The sequence below is a fragment of the Alosa sapidissima genome, chromosome 17, assembly GCF_018492685.1.
Source record: "Alosa sapidissima isolate fAloSap1 chromosome 17, fAloSap1.pri, whole genome shotgun sequence".
NCBI classification, from domain to species: Eukaryota; Metazoa; Chordata; class Actinopteri; order Clupeiformes; family Clupeidae; genus Alosa; species Alosa sapidissima.
The window spans coordinates 21,780,465-21,787,964 of record NC_055973.1 but is presented as its reverse complement, the minus strand read 5'-3'; the positions used below and the strand labels follow the sequence as shown (position 1 = coordinate 21,787,964).

The 7,500-nt window shown below is 44.6% G+C and overlaps 1 protein-coding gene across 2 annotated transcripts in view; it reads right to left on the bottom strand.

Moving 5' to 3' along the window:
• grik4 (glutamate receptor, ionotropic, kainate 4) overlaps positions 1–7,500 on the bottom strand; it is a 347,457-nt gene that overhangs the window by 27,766 nt on the left and 312,191 nt on the right. The gene's annotated exons all lie outside the window — the stretch shown is intronic.

Here is a 7,500-nt window from a genome sequence, read left to right as displayed (position 1 = left end):
AGTAGCAACAGCAGTATTAACATCAGTAGTACTGCAGTGCTAACAGATGCAGTAGTAACAGCAGTAGTAACATCAGTAGTAACAGTATGTAAGTAGTATATAAGTAAGCATATATACTCTTTTGATCCCGTGACGGAAATTTGGTCTCTGCATTTATCTCAATCCGTGAATTAGTGAAACACACTCAGCACACAGTGAACACACAGTGAGGTGAAGCACACACTAATCCTGAGGCAGTGAGCTGCCTGCTACAGCGGCGCTCGGGGAGCAGTAAGGGGTTAGGTGCCTTGCTCAAAGGCACTTCAGCCGTTCCTACTGGTCAGGGATCGAACCGGCAACCCTCCGGTTACAAGTAGCAACAGCAGTAGTAACATCGGTAGTAGTAATATCAGTAGTAGTAACATTAGTAGCAACAGCAGTAGTAATATCGGTAGTAGTAATATCAGTAGTAGTAACATTAGTAGGAACAGCAGTAAAAGCAGTAGTAGCACAGTGCTAACAGATGCTAACAGTAGGTGGTGTATTGAAAGCAGCACTGCTGGTTGGGGGCTCTGGGCCCTGGTTGTTCCTGCTAATCAAGTCAAGTCAAGTCAAGTCAAGTCGGCTTTATTGCCAATTTCTTTACATGCACTGGTCATACAAAGAATTGAAATTTCGTTTCTTACTTTCCCATGCAGACATAGACATACTTTAAATACAGACATAGACATACTTTAGACATAGACATAGCCATAGACAATAAAAAATAAAAATATACAGACATACCACATACAGACATTAAAGTGCGAGACTGAAATATAGAACATATATCAAAATATAGAAATATAGAACATATATAAAAAAAATAGAGGTAGTTGTGTTGTATATTTACATAGTCCTAGCGTAACCTTCTGACAGAGTAGTAGTAGCAGCATTGTGGCAGAGTGATAAATAACATTGATAACATTTACATGAAGTTTAAACTTGTGCTTGTGTGTACTGTATATTTACATTGATATGCAGTCATTTCAAGTATATCAGGCTTGATATGAAGCAGCAACACGTTAGGCTGCGCAGTCACAGTGCAGTTCCACAGGGCGGTCCTGGGGGGGTGTTGGGGTTGGGGTGGGGGGTTAGGGTAGACAGGATCCTAGAGTGGGTAGAGTGTTCAGCATCCTGATTGCTTGGTGGATGAAGCTACTTGCAAGTCTGGTGGTGCGGGAGCGGAGGCTCCTGTACCTCTTTCCAGAGGGCAGGAGGCTGAACAGTTCGTGTGCAGGGTGGGTTGTGTCCTTGACAATCATTAGTGCTTTGCGGGTGAGGTGGGTGGTGTAAATGTCCTGCAGGGAGGGGAGTGGTGCTCCAATGATCCTCTTAGCTATGTTAACAATGCGCTGGAGGGTCTTCCTGTTCTGATCTGTGCAGCTTCCGCCCCACACTGTGATGCAGCTGGACACGATGCTCTCGATGGTCCCTCTGTAGAATGTGGTCATGATGGGAGGCGTGACACTTGCCTTCTTCATGTCTAATCAGACTCCAGAGGGAAGAGCCACTTCTCCCCTAGACCTGCACCCCACTCGACCCTCCCCCACCATCCCCAGCTCTCTACTGCAGCAGCGGGAGGATGAGCCATCTAACTCCACTCATTCACTCTCACACACTCATACAACCACCCACCCACACACACTGCACACACACTCTCACTCTCTCTTACACACACACAAACACACAACCACCCACCCACACACACACCTAACCCACCCACCCACCCACACACACACACACACACACACACACCCCCACACTCTCTCTCTCTCTCTCTCTCTCTCTGTCTCACATACACACACACACACACACACACACACACACACACACACACACACACACACACACACACACACACACACACACAGATAAGAGCTTAAGAGGACAACACCTCAAATTGTCTCCAGCTCCCAGCTCTGCGTCCTGGGTGAGTTTGGGGCCATGTTAACACATCAGTCTTTTCACTTGATGACTTTAGACATCTCAATCCTAATCTAGGGACACTATAGCTATTTATAGAAGTGTTAGCTGGGCACAGTGTATAAATCTGCCCTGCTGATAGATAATTATGAGATGGCAAAAATAATTTGTGTGAGACTAGGGTTATTCAAGGGGAATTAGATGATTTTTGTTGTGTGCACACACACACACACACACACACACACACACACACACACACACACACACACACACACACACACACACACACACACACATTCTCTCTCTCTCTCTCTCTCTCTCTTTTTCTCTCTCTCTGTCTAACTCACGTACACAAACAACCCAAACCAGGGTTGCTGCCAAAACAAACTAGCCATTGTTTCCGTGTTGTTCAATGAGATGTCCTCATTTTGCATGGTTGCTGTCACTGCTCAGAAACACTGGTGTTCTGGAACACTTTAAAGCTTCTGACATTTCTGTTCTCTGAGCATTCTGTGTAGAGGAATAAATGAGAAATTATTTGATCCTAAGAGCTCAGAGCAAACAACTGCATCTGGCTTTTTCCCCTACATCTCTTCAAATGCATGAATAAAAGTTTCCTAAAAATTCCACCACATTATCAGTCTAATACTTTTAGCTTTGTTGATACAACTTGTATAATCCTAGACTTTTTTCTCGAAAGATAGTGTTAGTGCGTGACTGATGAAGAGGAGGACAAGTGGATAGATAGCACATCAAAGTGTAATCTGATTAGCATCTCGACTAGCTTCTGTGAAATAGTATAATTTACATTTCTCATTAATGCCTTGAGTTAAGCTGACACAGTCCATCTTTACATAATATGCATGAAGCCATGTTTGAGCCAGAAATCCCACAGTAAACTTCCATCTGAACAAGAAAATGGAGAACACACACCAGAGCTTCCCATGGGACAAGTGTCTCCTGTCAACACTGTGTTTGTGTTTAATTGAAAATAAAATAACAAGCATTGCAGCTGTGATGAGATGTGAATTCATCTCTGTAGATCTCGTGCGTGAGCTTCACTCTTGGCATTCGCACAGTGTGATAAACATTTTTGTCTCTGGTCTATTGAAATGCTACTGCTGCTGCTGCATTATGAATTTGTGTGCATCCTCACACTCTTAGACAACTCTCCGAGGAGGACAGACTATTGATGCTTTGTAAACAAACAAGGACTGATTTACGAAAGAGGAAGAGGAAAAGATTTGATAATAAAATTTGAATGTGCAGAATGGAACATGCAGGGAAAGAGACATTAGGAGTGAGTTTCTGTTCAGTGAATTACCAATGGCTACATACCTTTAAGTGCCCAGTGTAAATTCTGACCACTAGGGGGTGCAATAGAAAGTGGTTCCCCTAATGTGAATTTTATTACTTCGTTTGCAAGTGCTTATTGACTGACTTGTTTGTCTCGCATCTCTGAGGCGTGAACAGTAAAGCTTCATCATTTTCACAAAAAAGAGCGAATGAACAATTTATGAGGCTAGAAATCCTTTCAGACCAAAAGGCTTCAAGGACACACAGTACCTTTGTGTGATAAAATATAAATGTAAACAAGTTTGTCAACAGCAGACTAATATTCAGTACAATAATACAGATCAATAAACTCTCCTCCATGCTTTGTGTTGCCCCAAAATGTCATTTTCTACTTCCCAAGAAAGAGAGTAGCAGAAAGTGCTTGCACAGAAAACATTCCTTTACTACAGGCTGCTATTGCCTTCCCGAATAATAAAACAAGGCTATGTTATTTCACAGACCACAGTCTCTTCTTTGTTTATCATGTCATCTCTCCAGAGTCTCTAGCAGAGTAGTTCTACTATTAAGACTTTTAGAGGACAACGCAAACACATTTCCAAACAGACCGTAGACTGCTGCCACCCCCGACAAGCGGTCCAAAAAAGAAACAAACAAGAGAACTGCAGAGGAGTTTCTCTTCAGGGAGCCCATAGTAGCCACAACTGTAGCGTCGGAGCACAAACATAATAAATATTATTATTATTAATAATAATAATAATAATAATAATAATAATAAACATGTTTGCAATGCTTTAACCACATCAAGCAATAAATAGGCAGCACTGCAGAAGGCTGGGTATCTACATGTGAGGTGCTAACAAATTGCTCTTAAATGTCTGGCCTCACAGCTTACGGTTGTAGAGTAGTGGCTAAGGAGCATGCAGTAGCCGGAAAAAGTTGTGTATTTGATTCCTAGCTGCCACAGTTGTGCCCTTGAGCAAGGCACTACAACTGCTCCAGGGAGTCTGGCCTTGAAATTAATTGACATCTGCAAGTCACTTTGGATAAAAAGCGTCACACAAATACAGAAACATCAAGTATACAGATAAAGCTTGCATTTCTGACAGCATCACCACTTCCCCCTGAGATCCACAAGTGATTGGTAGCTTTAGTCATCTGTATTCAGAGTTCATCTCTGAGCTAGTCAGTGTCTGATGTTGGTGGGCCACTTTCCTCATTCTCTTGACTGTATGCTGACTGTATGCTTTTAAACTCTCAGTCCTTTGTAGAGCTCCTTTGAGTTATGACAGCCAATGCTCAGTCTCATCCTGCTATTTGAGCATACTGTATGTCTGTTGAATCTAGATGAGTATGTTCAAACAAGCTCTACCCTATACAGTTACAGTAGCTTTGAATCAAACATCTCACCTTTAACTCAAACTAAATTCAAACCTGTCATGGCTTATGAAGTTCAAGCCTGTTCCACTAAAGTTATGGGCCTGTTCCAATCAGGAGGCCAGGATGAATTCCTAACGTGGGAATGCCTGACACTTCCAATGAAATGTACTCCCTACTTCTCAAACATCTCTCAAGCCTTTGAAGAACAACCTGACTAGGGGTTGTAGTTAGGCTACACTCTTATGTGGTTTGTGGGGTAGACCCATATTGCTGCATGTTGGTTAGACTTCAGCTGTGTGTAGTGCAGACGTCTGTGTATGTAGTATGTAGACTAGAATTATTTGTTGGGGTGGAGTTAGCATAGTGGCTAGGCTAGCAAGCAGTAGCCAGAAAAGACGAGAGTTCAATTTCCTGTTGCCACCATTGTGTCCTTGAGCAAGACACTTAACTCTTTGCTCTAGAGAAACTGGCCCTTGTAAGAATTGATGTGTTGTATGTAAGTCACTTTGGATAAAAAGCATCAGCCAAATGAACGAGATGATTAGAGCCTCCCAAGTGTGTGACTCTGCTCTAATCATCTCAGTGAGCACCCTGTCCTCTCCTCTCCTCTCCTCTCCTCTCCTCTCAGAGTTCTACTCGCTGGACTGGGAGCTGTGGAGTGTTATTTCTTGCTCAGATGCCCTGAGGAGTTGGGAGGAGAATAGAGAGGAGGGAAGATGAGAGGAGAGGAGAGGAGAGGAAAGGAAAGGAGGGGAGAGGAGGGAAGAGGGGAAGAGAGAGAGCACAGAAGAAGACAAGAGGAGAAGAAAGAACAGAAGAAAAAAGCTCCCAGTGATGCCACTGAGAAGAGTCTGCAGGTGCATCTTCAACTCATTTACCTTTTTCTGTCTGACAGAACTACACACAAGCTCACAGTGGCCTCCCTCCCAACACCACTAACAAGAGAGAGGAAGAGAACAAGAACCACTGCACTGCAGTTGAGGATGAAAAAAGCATAATACATGATGAAATATTCATTTAAATCAACCTCATTGCATATTATCAATGATTACTGGACCATGCAGTGATTGAAAGTGTAGAGGAATACACAATGAGGAATCAGAGCCTAAATAATGCAAAGACAGACTCTTCCTCCCTCTGTGTCCGCTCCCACTTTCACTTAATCATGACACCCTGCCGCCCATCCCAACCCAACCCAAGAGAGTGTGAAGAAAAAAAATGGATGAAAGCCTCAGTATCTGTGCTGAATAAAAGATTGGCTTTGGGGTCCCTGTGTGGCTGTCAATCTCCCTGAAGAGAACTCCTCCATTTTTATCTCTCCTCTGAGAGCACCACTTCTACCCACAAAGCACCAGGGCCTGAGAGGGGAAGCCACAGCCAAGCTCTGAGACACCCAGAAACCAGTGGGGCAGAGAGAGAGAGAGAGAGAGAGAGAGAGAGGGAGAGAGAGAGAGAGAGAGAGAGAAGGAGAGAGATCAGGTGTCAAGAGAGCACTGAAGCACACTGAGGCAGCACTGAGGTGTCAAGGGATCCCCGGGGCATCAAGAGCCCTTAACACTGAAAGCTTCCAGAAAATCCCCAAATCTTAGGCATTGAGGGGGTCCCACAGACTATGGAAAAAAAGTCTCTAATACAGAAACACTGAGAGACCCGCAAACTTAGCTTCGAAAAAAAATCCCAAAATCAGAGGCGCTGAGGAGGACCCCAACACCCGAAGAGCTGAGAGACGCCCAAGCACGGAGAGACCACAAACATACAGATGTGTAAAGAGGGTCTCAAACCCAGAGGTATTGGGAGTGCAACACTCCCTCTAAAACTCTAAAATGGAACCCTCTCCTCTAGGTGTCAGGGTCTCACCTCTTCAGTGGGAGGGAGTGAGACAGACAGGGAGTCTAAAATCAAACCTCGACGTGTCAGGTCCTCACCCTCTCTTCTTCAGTGGTGGTGGTGGAGGGAGGGGTAGTTGTAGTGAGTGTACGTGGGGCTCGATTGGAGCCAGAGGACACGCTGAAGGTCACGGGAGCAGAGCGCACTTAGAGGGAACAAATTGAGACAATAATAAGAGTAGGCACTCCTTTCTTTATTTCTTTAATGGCTTTGCCCTCCATTAGCCTGCTGAATTAAGACAGATAACTTCTCGACAGCACTCTACCGCTGCCCCTCAACTTAGATGACTCTGGAACAGAACAGCACGACAGGAGAGCGCTTTCTGAGCAGATTTAGGACATGGGGGGCGATTTTCTCTCATAAAGAAATCTATTCCACGTCTGCCCGGGACAGTGACAGCTTAAAAAGGCTAATGAATCATCCAGAACCTCTGAAATAAAGAAAGAATTTCTTCTCCTACTTCTTTCTCCTCTACTTCTTTCCTGAGCAGGGCCACGGTTCAGTGCAGAGGGGAATGTGTGTGTGTGTGTGTGTGTGCGTGTGTGTGTGTGTGTGTGTGTGTGCGTGTGTGTGTGCGTGTGTGTGTGCGTGTGTGTGTGTGTGTGTGTGTGTGTGTGTGTGTGTGTGTGTCTGTGTGTGTGTGTGTGTCTGTGTGTGTGTGTGTGTCTCTGTGTGTGTGCATGTGTGTGTGTGTGTGTGTGTGTGTGTGTGTGTGTGTGTGTGTGTGTGTGTGTGTGTGTGTGTGTGCATGTGTGTGTGTGTGTCTGTCTGTGATAGAGAGAGAGATAGAGAGAGAGAAATAGAGAGGTGGTAGACTAATAAAGTGGGACCACTACATGAAGGATGATGGCAACCCATCATGGGGATGGGGAGATGTGCTGGAGGTTGAGAGGACACTCCTCTTCCCCCTCCTCTGCGTAACCTTTCCTTCCTTCCTCTTCATTAAGTAAAAGCCATGTGCCAGCAGGGCACTTCATCCTCAGGGGGGACATGGGA